Genomic DNA, 16,762 nt, shown 5'->3' with positions numbered 1-16,762 from the left:
GGTAAGTGAATGTGCTAACCAACCGACTCACCATCATTCAACTAATACTTTCTTGCAGGACAAGTAGAACAATGCTGGGAAGGAAGGTAGAGATTTTTTTTTTCCTATCCCTTCTATTCTCTCTGTTTGCAGGTCCTGATCTTCTAAATCCTGCAGGGATGAAATTTAAGTTTGTTAGTGAAAGGGAAAAAGGCAATGACAGGTTAAAAAATAGCTTGCGCGAGGATGTCCACATGTTGGCCATGGCACTAGTCATCAAAAGAGCCTCGTTCTTTTATACCCAACTGAGACTGGGGGAAATTAAAGATTTGCTCCTCTTTATACCTTGCAGACAGACGTAATCCTTGGAACATGACCTCAAAGTTATTGTCTCAAACAAGTATCTGAGCAATATTTAACATTCTTTGGTACTTAACTGAGAATTTGTGTTTGTATGCATCACATCAGATTAATATGGAATGCTGAATCCATCAACTCATTTAAACTTTTTTGTTTTGGACGTTATCTTCTGATACCAGAAAATTAGGGCTTCTGGCCTCTCTTCTTTAATTAAGATTTTACAGAGGACGTTTTTCATTTCTCTAACAAAAATAATTACCTTCTATAGAATGCTTGTCATGTTTGAAAGCATACCCTAACAATGCCAGGAAAAATCAGGCAATTCAGATTTCCAGAAAGACTAGGTATACAGTGGATGGCATTGAGAAAGTTCCCTGAACTCTATCTGCACTTTTTAGATGAGTAAGACAGACTTAACGTATGTACATTCCACAAAAACTAAGCAGACGAAATGCACAGTTACTGCTACCGGTATTCATTTCAGGGCTGCTTTTCAGTCAGATCTTCTCATAAATATTTCAGTCAGTGCACAGGTTTTGTTAGCAGAACATTAGGAAATGCTTTATAACAAATGCAAATATTATGTCCTGGTTCCATTTAACATGGATATCCAGTATGTTGTTTGATTCAACGGTCTGTGGAGGAAGTTCACCTTATCTCAAAAGTTTACCAAATTCACTGTCTATTTTAAGGGAAAAGTATGAGCTTGAGTCAACAATAATCAATAGGCTTTAGACCTGATAGAAAACTTCTTAAACTGTATAGAATACAGAGCACAGGGTAGAAATCCAGCTGGATGACTTCTGGTGTTTGATATACTTAATTTCTTCAGTGCCCAACAACCAAATACATTATAATAAAAACCAGTTCAAAAATATTGAAAAATACTTCTGGAAGAAAAATCAGACCAGAATATTTAAGAGAGAGGCAGAACTAAATGAAGGATATAGTATGCAGAATCTGTAGAAAAGCAATGTCTGAAAACAAAGTGGTGCATTTGCACAAGTAATATTTGGATCTACTTACCAAAACTGTAATGAAATTATAGTTAGTTAAAAGAAAATGTTGCTCTATCCAACATTTGAAATAGGATGAAAACAGTCAAAGAAACTGATATTTTTCAAATTCATATAGCAAAACCTTTTGAAGAATGAAACTAATGCTCTATCATTTCTGAATCTCTACTCAAAGGGTAGATATATATGGTCATTAGTGACTCAGAAGATAAATATTTATCAAAAAAGAGAAGAGTCTCATTTGCAAAACTTGGAATTTCACATCTGTTGGGAGCCAAATCCAAACAAATCCTGTCACGCAATGAGTGTTTCCTGTAAAAGTGCAGTGTGAGCCAGGTTCTCACTTGCAAATGTCATCTACATGTGCTACTCATGGCTACACTCTGCTCTCAGGGTCTGTTATCAAACAGTGGCATAGAAAGAGGCATTTTGCTTGTAAGCACCAGCCAATTTTGTCTCCCAAATTAGTACAAATACATAATGTAAAGAAAAAAAAAAAAAAAGAGGAAAAAAAAAGGTAAACCACACCAAAAGGCAGTCCCAGCTGGTCTGCTTAAAATATTTCCAGAAAATAGTTTGGGAATTGGGACTACCGTCAGCAAGGCAGGGAGTATTTACTCCACACCTACAGAGCTTTAAGGGATGCAACACATAGACAAACAAGCTACACACATCCCTTAAAAATAGCTACTTTATTATAAAAAAAAAAAAGTCTAAAAAAATCCAAATAAATTTGAACATACACACCCCCCCCCCCCAAAAAAAAAAGCCAAAATCTTAGTTATTACTTCTATGACATTTTATGAATGTCCAATTCACAGAGATCTTCCAACAGAGATTACTGTTTCAGGATGTCAGAACAAGAATTAATCCGATCTGCAAATAAGAGAAGACCAAAGTTTATTTCTCCATAACCTATAATAGGTCTTGCCTAAGTGCAGCAATTTAGAAGCTTGTAGCATTAAAAGCTGGCTTCAGTCTCGTTTAAAAATTATTAATAGAAAAATTGAGGTTATACACCCTTATCGGTGATAACTTGAACTCTGTATCACTAATAAATAAGACTCAGTAAAGTTAGTATATTCCAGATGCTCCAATAAACTAAAAGTAGATTTTTGGTACTGTATCATCACTTTTTTCTTCCTTTCAATTGTTCTGCTCCTACTTATAGAAAACTTGCTTATGAAAACGGATCTCAGTGCTGAAAGTGCATGAGCTAAGATTGTGCAGTACAGTAAACTGGAAATCAGAAAGCAAAACCAGAGATTCATTAATCTTTTTCCTTGGTCTCCAAAGATGGAAGGTCTTTCTGGGATTTAGTTATACACAGATAATACTCTCCAATATTTTTCAGTTTTCAGGACTGTAATAGGAATTAGCTTTACTGTAATCTTGACTTCATTTTTTAAATAGAAAAATCTCTACTGCAGAAAATATTGTTTTGCTTTTTTGCAATGGGAACTAATAAATCATCCTTAATGTTCGTGTTTTAGCTTTTTTTTTGTTTCATTCAGCTATTTTTCTTTTAATTCTGTTAGTTTGTACTAATAATTAAAACTTTGTTTGGACCAAATAATAAACACATTTTTAATGTAAAAAATTAGAAAGTCTTTCAGTCTTTTTTTTTTTTTCCAGTGGCAAGCTATTAAAATACCTTAGTTCCTTGCTATATTTGCACATGAAACACTAATTTTCAGATAAAAGAGATATCAGGCTTGTATTACACAAAGGTTTACCTTTAAATCCTGTAAATAAACATAACAATAACATTGATTTTCAGAGAAGGAAGAGAGGGATAGTTAAATACTGGTAACTGCCACTATCTTTCTCTCTGATAGACTACTTTGAAAGTATTGCAGGATACAATGGATTTACCTCAGAAGAAACTGAGCCATAATTTCATGTGACTACTAAAATTAAAACAGCACAGAATAGAATAAAAAGAGAAGTGATGCAGCAGTCTGTTACCTATATTCAGAGATAGGAACTTCTTTATCCTTTCAACCCTAGTTGCTGAAATGGAAATTTTTTCCAAGTATTTCTTAAGTCTTACCAATTATAAAATTGACTCTCATTTTTGCATCACTGTATTTTAATGCATGTATATTTTCATAGCAAGCTTAAAACAAATTACTAAGTACATCCTGTCAATGGCCTAAATCGGTGTTACTTTGAGACTCCAACATTCCATTTTTGGAGTAATAGGATTTAGAACAAGAATGTAACCCAAACTAGTGAATCTTTTACAAAGACAACGAGTATTTTCATCTGCAAGCAGAAGACAAGCTTGGCATTACCAAGATATGTGAAATACTGCAATGATGTTTTACTGAACAGCACTGAGAATCTAGCACGTGTGTCTCTAAATTATGCTTCAGTTAAAGCACCTCTAGAATTCTGATTTATGACTAAATGCTATCTTTCAGTGGGGGTAAAAGATAATTGCACATGGTATTTCTCATAAAGATATTAAAACTCATCTGACTGAAAACTGGGATTCTGCTTTGACAGAGTTTGTTTACTTTTTGAAAGTACTTTCCAGTAAATTGAAAGATTTTTGGCCCTGACTCTCCTCATTGTATGTTCTTGGCTACTTCACTGTTAAGAGAATTAGCAAATCTCCTAAGAAGATCAAATTTACAAGGTTATTCACAAGGTTAATTACCAAGTAATTACAAGTTTGGTGGCCACACTGTTTCCAGCAATGCAGCTTTTCTGAACCTGCTGCGCATCCACCAAAAATCCTGGCAGATTTTCCCTGTCCCAGTGAGACTCCTGTGTTGACATCCCCAAAAATTAATTGCATCATCAAAAGTTGATTTGAACAAAACACAAGAAAGCTCTATACACTAGCTTTTTTTCAGCAATGCATTACTTAAGAATATTTATTATCCATTCTACTGTCAAATCACTCCAAATGTGACTCTTAGGAATATCATAAATAATTTTCTATGTCCCTTGACATAATTAACTCTTCTTTTAAACATAAATTTTCTGAAGAAGGGGAGTCATTTTTAAACAATCTATATACAAATTTGTCTTGTATAATATGAATAGTTGTTACAATTGGGATAACTTATTTGTATTCATTCATTTCCCTAAGTGTATCGTCTGTCAGTTGTATGACAGCAGTTGCCCAGTGAGAACGTCGGTGCCTTGAGTTCCACACAGAACATTTTACAATCTGCCTCTAGAGGAGATGCATAGCTCCTGTTCTTTATGATATACACCTACATCACTACCAGCAAGAAAGAAAATGTGCTGACCTGATAAGGACAGTGAAGAAATGCAAACTATTGGTCTAAAACTGGACCAACTTGCAGCAAAAAAAAGCAACATAGTTACCAAAGGAAATAATTTTTAAAGGTTCCCATTGCCACTTTAGTATGTTTTGGTTAACAGTGCAGTCCCATTCTCACAAATCAGGCAGGTCCCTAAAGACAGCACTTGGCAGTGCAAGCTCAGACTTGAGAACCTCCTTGGATGCATGGACTTACGTGCCTGAGCATGTCCAACTGTTGGATAGCTCATGGCACGACTGGACAGGCTACAAACATGGCAGCTGTGCATGTAGGTGTATGTCCTTTCTTTGTACAGAAGGTTGAGGAAAAAGACCTTTCTTAAAGAGAAGTTTAGACAACTGTTGGCACTATATCTCGAACAGAGAGATTAGCCATCTAATTTAGCCTTACTCGGGTGGACTGCAGGCTTTCATTGCTTCTCAGTTGAGAGCTGTCTGATACAGTTAGACTAGAAAATTTCATTGCTTAGACAACTCTCACCAGCATGTTGCTTCACAGGTTCAACACAGATCAGATCTACCATCTACCTCCCATGCCAGCTTCCTGTTTAAAAAAAAAAAAGTCAGCAAAATTCAGAGGTTCATAATTCTTTTTCTATAGACTGCAGATGCAGAAGACCTAACACCATCTAACATCCAGGACAAGTAACTGCTCCTGTGGCACAAGGGAATTTTCCTAGGGCAAAATAGGTTCTCAGTCTACTCAAATAAGGGAATATACTTGTTTGCTGACCTGAAATCCTGGGGTAAATTCCTCTAGGAGGTAGGAGCTGATCTGAAGACGACTCACAATTTAATTTTTTTTTTTTATACTACATTGTTTGACATTAAAAATGAAGAGCAGTACTTCCATAGCAAGCTTCTTGACCGTGTTGCTGGTCCTGAAAAGGAAGGGATAAATGACATAACTACTGTTTGTCAGATTGTTTAAAACAATACTAGCAGGCAGTAAGACGCTATGAGTATATCAGAGCTCTTGTCTGTAAGTAGACAAGAATATATACCCTTTTTTAAACTTAACAAAGAATTATGGAATATGGGGAAATGGAAGAAATAGATAAAACATATACGTAGTGAAAATATTTGAAGGCTTAGAAGTGCCACAAGCTGGCCTTTGACTCATGGTTCCTGACACCAATAGAGAGAAATTAGAGATTTTTACATCCACTGTGAGTAGAAATTTCTGTCTCCTAAAGTTCAATGAAGGCAAAAGACATAACAACTTCATTTTTTATATGACTGTTAAAGTCTTCAATGCAAGTTACACACATAATATGTACATGGAATTCAGTTTTGCTCAGCATAAAGATAATTTGGGCTTCATTTCATTCATTAGCCAGCATTTCAAGGATAAGTGAAGTCTACTGGAAAAGATTCCACTCAAAATTCTCACAGAGTGCAGTATTTCATCCTAACTTTTTAACATATTTGACCTTAAAAGCTAAGATTTTTTATTTTTGTTATGTAAAAGTACAATAAGGAGGAAAATCACAGGCCACATCTTCAGTGTTTGCTTCTAATCATCCAAAAGAAGTCTAGTGTTTATTCTAACAAGCTGAGATCTTATAGACCTACTATAAAAATGGTCATCAGAAGTGCTTACCTCTAGAAATGCAGAATAAAAGATGAAACTCCAGCAAGGTCAAATAAACATAGGGATTATAAAGACACTCTGAAGAGTTTAACTTTTTGCATACTATTCTGAAATATGTAATATTAGCAGCATTAATTATTAACAGGCTGACTGTAACAACTTATAAATCAGCATATTTTCAGGAGTTATCTTCGGTTTCTTTGGAAACCATTCCTCAGATTCTCAGTCTGTTACAAGGATTGGAGATGTAGCTCTAGATACACAGAAAACTATGTATAATAGTATTACAGGTTTTACAAATATTCTCCTTTTTATATATCACTGTCATCAAAGATGCTACCCACTGAAGCTTATGTCTGCAGAATTTGTGACTAGGCTTGTCAAAATTATATTCCCTCCATCGCTTTATCTATCATACATATTAAAAATACAAATATTTTAAAAATCTCATCCCAAATTTAATCTTCAAGCAGGATTTTATTCAAAATTAAATGAATTCATTGCTAATTCTAACTGAAAAGTATTTACATAGTCAAACTGTTATAAACCCACATGAACTTTTCTGGAAATAATGTGTTTTCATGTGTATAACTCATTAGAGATTAAAAAATCCAAAACCCTATCATTAAATGAGTGCTGTTATTTGGATAGTATTGTTTCCAACTGCAATTAGTCAAGAGGAAGAAAAGAGCAACCAAATTGTAAGTAGAAACACAATTTCCATTTCTAATGTTTCCAATTTTTTTACATAGTAAAAATTGTGTATCTGTGAAAATAACTGTGATTACAGCTTATGAAACATTTTTTTTGGAAATGCTATTTCAGTAGGGAATACAGTAAAAATCTACATTAGCTGTACAAAAATCCACTTAATCAAAGTCATCTCTTGCACAATACTTACTCCACTCAAATACTACAACGATATTTTTTGTAATTTATTTATTACTAATTTGAGTAACATGGCAGGTTGAGAAATATTTTTTAAAAACTTAAGAGAGATTACATGATTTCCATTCTCTCATGGTGAGAAACAGGCGTGTCATGAATTTGTAACACATTATTTGATTGGAAACTCACCTTTAGCACATTGTTAGATTCCTTTCATTTAACTCCTTTCACTGTAGAATAAAAACATGGGCTCAAGCAATTATCGGGGTGCAGCTGGTACAAAAAAAAAATCATAACCTTCCTTACACTTAATTTCCTACTTTACTCATTTGTTAACTTATTTATGTGGCTATAAGAAATCTTTCTGAAAATTTAAAAAACCTCCTCCTACATGACCTGGTCCAATGTGCTTTTTTGCCTTAAAACAATGCAGAAAAGTGAGAAAAAGATAATTTAACAGTGTTATGAAAAAAAAATAACGAACAGAGACACAGACTCTCCTAAAAAATTCATTTAAATGTATGAATAACAATGTAGTAAAACAGCCCTAAAACTTTTATGCACACATGCATTGTATAACACATATAGAATACCTATTAGACAATATTATATATTAATATGTAATCATATATGCATGTGCATGTAACTACTGCATATACATATATTATATACATGTATAATTTCCCCTCCTCCTTACCTCCCCCCATGGTTTCTCTCATCATGTTAATTTTGAATTTCACTACAATTATATTTCTGAAAAAAATGACTCAACAGGTTTACGAGAGTTGGTTTTGCCTGTTGCTTATTTGCCCTATCACCATTGTCATTGCACATTGTATCACCTATAGGTTACATTGCTGCTTAGATCTTAATATAATATTTTCCATGACTATGGCTGCCTATATCCAATCTATTTCATATTTTTCTTCTATAATTATGGAAGAATGTAAGATCTTTTTCATAAATCTACTAAATCTTTTCCTGGATTAATTGTTCGAGTGTGCGTGTCTTCCACATTAAGAGATAACCTATAAGCATTTATCAGAACAGACGTCTTTCCCTAAAAGAAAACTGAAACAAAACACCTTCTTTACCAGATTCATATTGCAGAACTAAAAAAAAAAAAACCAAAACAATCCTACTCTGCAATACTAGTGACAAAAGGAGGAGGAAAACATTTTTTCCACATCTAGACTTATCTAAAACCCACACTTCGGATAAATCTACTCAAGATCTTTTCCTCAAATAAGACATATCTGGGGTATGAGTTCAAAACAGAATAATTAAATACGTAGCTCTTGCAGGTCAGAACTCTGAGATATTTAAAAACTAAATCCTTATAGTTAGCTGTTAGATTGTTTAAAAGTTTTTTTTTATTTCTTTACAAAATAGATCTGCCCAGGCAGGAAAAAAAAAAAAAAACCAACCCACAAACGTTCCACACAGACAAGCTTTTCTCTGTGAATACAGGAGAGAATTAAATAAAAACAACAAAGCTGTCATTTTCAATAAAGATGAGATAAAGCAGCTTGAAAGGCAATGCAAGTTCTCAGATGTACTGTGAATGGGTCCAGTGTCAGGGGAATTCCCCTAACTTCTAACAGCTTGGGTCCTGATGAAGATCTAAACTGAATCCCCATTGCTCTCAATAGAATATTCTCAAGAGGAGAGTATGAGGAGCATGCCTTCAAACGTAGCCTCTGCACATTCTGAGGGCAGTCTCAAACCAAGAGGCAAGCCTTAGACCTGATACTTGTGCATACAAAGTAAACCTATACTAACAGATTGTTACACACACCCAAAAAAAAAAAACCCAACCAACCTACACCAAAAAAAAAAAAAAAAAAAAAAAAAAAGAGATTACATCTCTTTTTCTTGATGTATGTTTTGTCAAGGCTGGATCTTCGAAATGCCTTATAAGAATGAGAAAGGGAGTGAGCCTCCATAGGAACACAAGCTCAAGTGTGCCCATCGCCTGCAGGCTGAGAACTGAGCACTTCAGTGCTTTAATGACTTAGAATAGGGCATGCATGTAGTGATAGAAACTTAAGTGCCATGAGATCTTGACAAGCAGAAGTGTAGGGTGCTGTGGAAGAGAGTCCTGCATACGTGAGGAAATAACAGCTGAGCAGGGTTACTGAGGATCTGCACTTCAGCCTTGCTTCCCTCACACCACAGCCAGGCATTTAAGAACCTCATGTTTCTAACACATATAGCTCAGAAACAGGTGAAACCATACATCCTCTAGGAAGCAGACATCCTCTTTTGAAGGCAGTCAAGTCTTTCTGGAAAGATCACAGACAAGAGAAAAAATTTCATGCTTTTTAAGCGGGGAGGGGGAGGAAAAAAGTGGGGAAAGCTATAATCTCGTAAAAAATAGAAAAAGCATTTGTTCTGCTTTGATTTTTAAATTAACTAGTCTGATTTTAAATTAACAGTCTGCTAAACTGGTTTTGCTTAAGGTAAATCTGAGATAAAGCTATATCTACTTTTACAGTTCGTTGAATAGGGATGGATGACAAACTGCCTGCATCTGTCCTTTCGAAAACAGAAGTGCGAGGGTTGGCCTACCAGCACAGCAGACAGAGGGGGTACATGCTGTCTACCTGTGGACAGTGGGAAGATCGTTCTGCAGAAGAGGTGTTTCAACACTGGGAAAACACCGAGGGATGAGGATTAGGACATTCTCCGAGGTGTCGGATTAAACTGCTACTGCATGTCTTAAATTAGGCGCCAGTCTGCATCCTGTGACTTTCCCTGTTTCAGGGTCATGGTTATCGCATTCAGCAGCAGAAGTGGTCAGTGGCGCCTGCACTGATCTTCTTGTGTATGTGCCAAGGTGTGTTTGTTAGCAAAGTCTTCAGCATTGTAGTGTCAAATCTTTACTGTAATACAAACAGAAAACACTTCAAAATACAAATTTTCACAAAATTTTAATGAAGATTATTACAATATTGATTCAGTATAAATATAAAAATGTGCTTATGCTTCTTGAGTGTCGAAAATTTCAAGACAGACTCAGCATTTCAAATATATATGACTTCTGCTGGAAGAACCTATTAACTGATGGGAAATAAAATGATAAATCATGATAATTAGGTTTACATTTTCTGAATGACATAATTATTATTAATTTTAACATAATGCAAGCACATTCCTTAGATCCTCATGCTCTCAGGAACATAAGGGAGAGAAACAAAAAGTTCGGATGGGGATCTGAGCATGTTTTCCAAAAATGTGTTCAATAATTTTAAAAAAGAAAACCTGGAAAATCCAGGATCTCATTTTGTTTTTAAGCATATACTCTCTGTGTTCTTTGGTATCATCATTGCTTTATTATGACCTTAGAATTGCTTTCACTGTTCTTTTTTTTTTTCTTTAACATGTAAAAGATGTACCTGAAATAATTTTTCTTTTTCTTTAAATTTAACAAATTATTTCAGCAACCGCTTTTTCCATATTTCTTGAATAACAGAATAAAATAGGTTCTACTTTGGTTCTGGATTTATTATCTTAACTGGTTAAAATGTTTCTTGGAGACAATCCTGTGCCTATGATTTACTTTTCACATACATATGGTCAGTACTATATATCATATTAAAAAACAAGAATATAATCCAGTACAAAATAATGCATTTTCCATTTATTTTTTATTTATAACCATTTTTTTTTCATTTTGACTACTATTATAATGTATGGTAAATAAATTTTATTATAGATATGATTGTGGCAATTGCATCATCTTGGCCTATGGGCTAGAGGGCACAGAAACAAGAAAAGGAAGGGAGAAAACGGCATATTCTTCTCTAGCTTCATATTACGCACAATACTGATGGACTACAATGTTTTGTAAGGAAGGCTTCTCTACCATCTCCATTAGATATAAAAAGGCAATACTTGCATTTTCATAAAAACTGAATTCTACTGCAAACTTTCAGTTCCTTCACGTACTCCCCCATGAACTGCACCAGGAACTCAGTGTGTGCGATTGTGATACTTTGAACATCAAAGGATTTGTCTTAACATCGTTGAGTTGGCTCTTTAAAAGTTTCACCGTTCCTTCATTTAACCTATAGTGAATGTTTCTTAATTCAAGGGACGAAAATGGCAAAATAATTCAGGAAGAAAATAAATGTGCAAGCTTACTTATTTTCACTGCTGCATTAAGATTTCAGTAAGACTATAACCACTGAAAACAGGCAATTTTAATATGATCTAATTTTGCATTGTTGTGTGCAGAAAGATGTCATATGCAAAATACATCAGTTTGCAATAGGCATTGTTACTTTCAAAAGAGTACCTCCAATTTAAACATATACTGTAAAATAAACAGGAGGCAGGATAGAAATTCCTATCATGTCTTAGCTCAGTGATTTAAGGAAGCACAAAATCTGGACAAACCTCCTGAATCACAAAGTTTAGCTTTTTATTATTACAAGTAGTATTTAATACATTCCCTTTCAAAAATGTTCATGGCTTTAGCTTAAAATAACTTCCCCCCACCCCTCGTTCTCCTTGAAAGATAGTCCCAAAATACATTGTTCCAGTAGTCTGGGCCTTTTGCCTCATTCCCAGCCTGAGTTTATTTATAATTGTTTTCTACCTTTTTGTTCTTGTACAAACATTGGCTTTTAGCCTAAATGGTAATTTTCCTTCCAGTTTTCATCCTCCTACTGAGTATCTTGATAACCACATGCCCTTTTGACTTGTTTAGCCTCAGATAACAAGCTCTAGCGTTTTGCAGAAGGTAAGCACCCTGCTTTTCTTATTCAGCAGGCAGAGATTTTGTGCATTTGTTATAGTCTGAACTTATTAATCTTTAACATAGGTAACCAAAACTGAGTATTCCAGATCAGCATCACCAGTGTCTTGTAGTAGGAACATCTCTATTTCTACTGGAGTTACCTTTTCACCACAGTCACCTCATTTTATGACTAAACTACTTCAGTAATTTATAAACTTCTTGTTGTGTAGGACAGCCAAATGTGTTTCCATCTTAGTTACTTCTAGCTCTCAACAGCAGTTTGATACCAGTACCAGGGTGCATCACCTCACCTATTATTGAATTTCATCCCATTTCTACTAATTCAGTCCTAACAAGTGATTGTTATACAATACCCTACACTATATTGACAATGCTTACAGATTTGTATTAACAGATACAATCCACATTTTTACTGTTCTGTGCCAAGTTCTTTTAGGAATATTGCTAGTAACTACCATGCTACCGGATACTGCAGGGCTGCCTACAGCTTTTTCCCTTTTGGATAGGTTTTATCTCTCCACAACTCCACTGAATCTTGTCATCTGTAGTTTAATTCTAATTTCTCCAGAGTTGAATTTCAGAAAGATTACCATCTTTCAAGTATTTTCTTCATCTGTGAAACCAACTACAAAATAGCGTCTCAATCTACATAGAGAATTTCAAGGTACTTTATTTCTATATTTAATTTATCCTTTTACTCTCTTCACACACCATATCCTACAGCCCCTGACCACCTTGGGTACACAGTAGAATTCCTTCTGAGAGCAGCCACACCAAATTAGACCACAATCTACGTAACCCACTTCCAGACTCGAAAGTGAATGCTTACAAAAAGAAAAGTGAGAAGCAAGTTGGAGGTGATATTTCACTAGTGTGTACTCAAGCACCCAGTAATCTGTGGAGTAAACATGTCTTGACACTTGACTGGTTGTACCTTTGTGTTCAAAAACTTTGGATTACGTTCTTTTTTTTTTTTCCTCTTAGTCCTTTCCAGTCATATTGTATGTGTAATATTCCAAACATGGCCTCCACAGCTCTTTCACTCCTTGGTGCAATTCTACATACAGGCTCTTCAGGATATATGCATAAATCACTCTGAATTAAAATTAAAAATTTGTGCATATGGGATTTGACAGTAACATTTAAAAGTAAATTACTATTTTTCCTCTAAGTATGCACAGAAAAGCAGTAAGTTCTTAAGAAGAAAACTACAAACCTAGAGGGATATTAACAACCAATACCATTAAGATCGTCATATTTCAGCAGAATTAAAAAGCTTTGTAAGACCCTAGATGCTTTATTGCTAGTCCCCAATATATAATGGATATGTCATTTTTATTTATTTCCTAGTTTAGATCATCACATACTTCCACGATGATAAGCTTTTCAGGCCACAGGCCACATCTTCTAGTGGTGTTATTCAGAGCACTGCAATTTATCCTGTCACATGGAGAACACGGGTTGGATCGCTGCTTAAGATTTATATCATTACTGGCCTAAACTGTACCAAAGTTGCTACTAGGACTACAAGGAAGACCATCAGCAAATAGCTAATGCAGAACAGAAATATAGAACAACACTAGCTGATTTCCTCCTTATCTGTAGATCAGCTAGATTTGACATAATCATGATCTGCTTGCAATCTTGTTCTACTTTAGCTTGTTGACTCTACCCCTCTGCTCCTCATTTTATCAAGATTCTTACTAAGAGGTCAAGGACCAAGATAATGGCCTTCACCTCTGAAGTGACCATGGACAGCAGGTGAACAACAGTCTGAACAGTTGCTGCCCCTGGAAGGAGAAACTACTGCCTTCTACAAACCCTGCCAGATCCTGAGCAGTAAATAAACCCAATCACAAGATACAAATTTAGTGACATTGTGTTACGCTCTACATGTTATACAACTCTATAGATTCATTTATGTAAGTCTCTGCGCTTAGCTGATTATTTGTGTGATTTATGCAACTGCTCCATACTAACTAATAACCTGAAGCAGTAACTTGGTCATCACTGCCTGTAGGTATTTTTCTGCATTACTGTTGCAAATAGCAATAATAATAGTTTCAATTACAAAGATAAATGAGCACTCTTCCTAGCAAATGTTGAAACAATTTTGTTCCAGATCTTTAGCAAAGACTTACATATGTAATTTATGTACATACATGTGTTATAAATATATATTTAAATCAGAAGCAAAAAGTGGAACACTGAAGATGCTTATTAGTAATACATACATAGAGTCATAGAATGGTTAGAGTTGGAAGGGACCTTCAAAGGTCATCTAGTCCAACCCCCCTGCAAGGAGCAAGGACATCTCCAACCAGATCAGGTTGCTCAGAGCCTCATCCAACCTGGCCTTGAATGTTTCCAGGGATGGGGCTTCCACCACCTCTCTGGGCAACCTGTTCCAGTGTTCTACAACCCTCATTGTAAAAATTTTTTTCCTAATATCTAATCTAAATCAACCTCCCTCTATTTTGAAACCATTACCCCTCATCCTGTCACAACAGGCCCTACTGAAAAGTCTCTCCCCATCTTTCTTGTAGGCCCCTTTGAGGTACTGGAAGACCACTATACACATATATAAAAACTTAAAAACCTTCCACTAGTTCCTCTGTCTTTTCTTTTCCGTCTTTACACTGGAGCACTCTCAGTGTGAGAAAGCACCACTGCCACAGAAACAAAAGAACACAAGAGAACAAAGGAAAGAGAACCCAACAGCATTCTAGAAATACAGAGACTGTGCTACTGAAATTCAATCTCACATTCAATCCCTTTATATAATTTCATCTAGAGTTGAGAAAGGAACAGTATACCAGTAAAAACAACCATATGAAATGGTTTTTAAGTTCTGAAGTTGAGATGGTCAGTAATTGATGAGTTAGTTTGCTGTATTTCCTCATCAGCCAGAAGGCTCATAGGACACCCAGACACTAGACAACCTAAAATAACGGTGTTTGTTGTTTTGTTATTAATTTTTAAAACAAAAAACCTAAATATCTTCTTGCATTTCAGTTGCTTTCTGTTTTATGTTTTTTTCCTTCTTTGTACAGTCACAATGTGTTTTGTGTTTGTAAGATGAAGAATCATCTGACAATTTTGTACTCATAATTTAAAAAAAAATAAGAGCTGTTCTTTAGGGGAAAAAGTCTTACAGACAGTAAGGTAAAGGAAGTCAAAGGAAAGAGGTTCCTTCTTTATTTTTATCACAAGATAAACCAGTGCAAATAAATGGAAAATCCTTATATATAATTTCAATTTCTTAATCTTTGTAATTTCAGTGTTGCTTTCCTCCTTGTGCAATGCATATTTTTTTCTTCAAATATATACCTTTTCATGTATATTGATCAGAAGGAAATTACTCCCAAAACTTAATTATGCTTCTTATTTTTGCTTTTCATGAATATCCTAGCAATTTATTTCTTTTGCAATATGTGTAAAAACAGCTGAAGGAAAGGTAAATTTAAACCTAAATATTTGCACTAAAGCCTTGATTATATTCACCCAAGTAAGGGGCAGAAATATAGTATGGCTCATCCAAATAATCCTCATCATTACAGCTCATATTTTAACTTCATGCAAACCCACTCGTATAAATACATCTAAAGAAACATTACCATTCAGCTTCTTTTATGTTTCTGCACAGTATTTGAATTTAACGAGTTTTAGGCTTTCACACACCTTTCATTGTGTCTATTTATTTGTAGCTATTTATACTAGAAAAGTGAAAAATGTTTATGTATGGAGCTGAAGAAAACCCAGCATTCCAGGTCTGTTTAAAACTTGTTCAAGAGAGCAGAAAAGGTGTTCAGAAGCTCCTTTAAACTTCTTTTCTCAATTGTTGTCTTCATTGTTTTTTTTTTTCTAACTGAATAAGACTTATCATATTTTTGCATAACTTCAGAGCACAGCAGTTATTTCATACCTTTTATCCTACTGGGTTTCAGTAACACTTAACATTTCCCATAACTTGGCTTCCCGCACTTGTACCATCTAGAGCTTTCAGGTGTGCCCAATACCATCACACTATGATGCCTGCTAATGAGAAGGCACACATTTACAGAGAAATTACTGTATCTTGCCAACTGAGATAGTCATACATAACATCTGACATTCCTGTAGATGAAGTGAGTAGTACGCTCAAAACAACAAGCAAGCCTCGATTATCCAGCTTGGGGCTGAGGAGAGATAACAATGAATCCCCTATCCCGTAAGCACCAGTGGTCACAATCTTTTTTGAGCTCTCGGTCCTGGTGAGCTGGCGCTACGGCATCACGTGCTAATGGCAATCACGTACAACAGCAGCACAGGACTGGGTTAACAACTGCAAATGAAATAAAGGTGAGTGCATGTGCAAGACGGTATTTTAAAAATCAAGATTTATGACTTCTACTTTTGCTATGACATCCTGTAATTGTTGTATTTTCCTCCTCCACCTACTCTCATTGTGTGTGGATGAATACACATATAATTAAAAATCCCTTGCTATGTGTTTTTAAAAAGACAATACCCTGATAAATACATGTAAGGAACAAACATATATGCTGAGTAGGTGTAGTAAATCTGAACAACTTGCTTTATTTTAATGCTCCCTTCTACCTGGATAATCTTTCAGGCTTCATATTTATAACCATTGCAGTGTAGAAAAGACACAGGGAATTCATAATCTCATACAAAGCTTGTAAGTCATATCATCCCCCAGAAGTGTATCAAAGGGTATCAAATACACAAATTTGTCTGCTATGTTAACCAGTAACTAAAATTCTGGTAAGTACATACACATTTTCCACAATGCCAAGGTGTAGTCTGGCATGCAAAGCCCCACAGACCCAAGTATTCAGTGTCTTTCTCAGTTTCTG

At 35.1% G+C, this 16,762-nt stretch overlaps 1 long non-coding RNA gene across 8 annotated transcripts in view; it reads right to left on the bottom strand.

Annotated features, from left to right (window-relative positions):
* Positions 1-16,762, bottom strand: part of LOC147602015 (uncharacterized) — a 32,704-nt gene that overhangs the window by 14,798 nt on the left and 1,144 nt on the right. The window contains exons 2-4 of one of the 8 annotated variants that reach the window (XR_015258801.1): positions 9,745-10,023; positions 7,328-7,411; positions 5,390-5,537 (exon numbers count right to left, since the gene is read on the bottom strand). The exons of 2 other annotated variants lie outside the window; for them this stretch is intronic. This is a non-coding gene — a long non-coding RNA (uncharacterized LOC147602015). The remainder of the gene's footprint in view (positions 1-5,389; positions 5,538-7,327; positions 7,412-9,744; positions 10,024-16,762) is intronic. 5 more of the 8 variants (XR_015258802.1, XR_015258803.1, XR_015258804.1 and 2 more) reach the window with 5 other exon arrangements.

This window comes from Chlamydotis macqueenii, chromosome 1, assembly GCF_036417535.1.
Source record: "Chlamydotis macqueenii isolate bChlMac1 chromosome 1, bChlMac1.mat, whole genome shotgun sequence".
Classification (NCBI taxonomy): domain Eukaryota; kingdom Metazoa; phylum Chordata; class Aves; order Otidiformes; family Otididae; genus Chlamydotis; species Chlamydotis macqueenii.
This window is presented reverse-complemented; position numbering and strand designations above follow the sequence as displayed.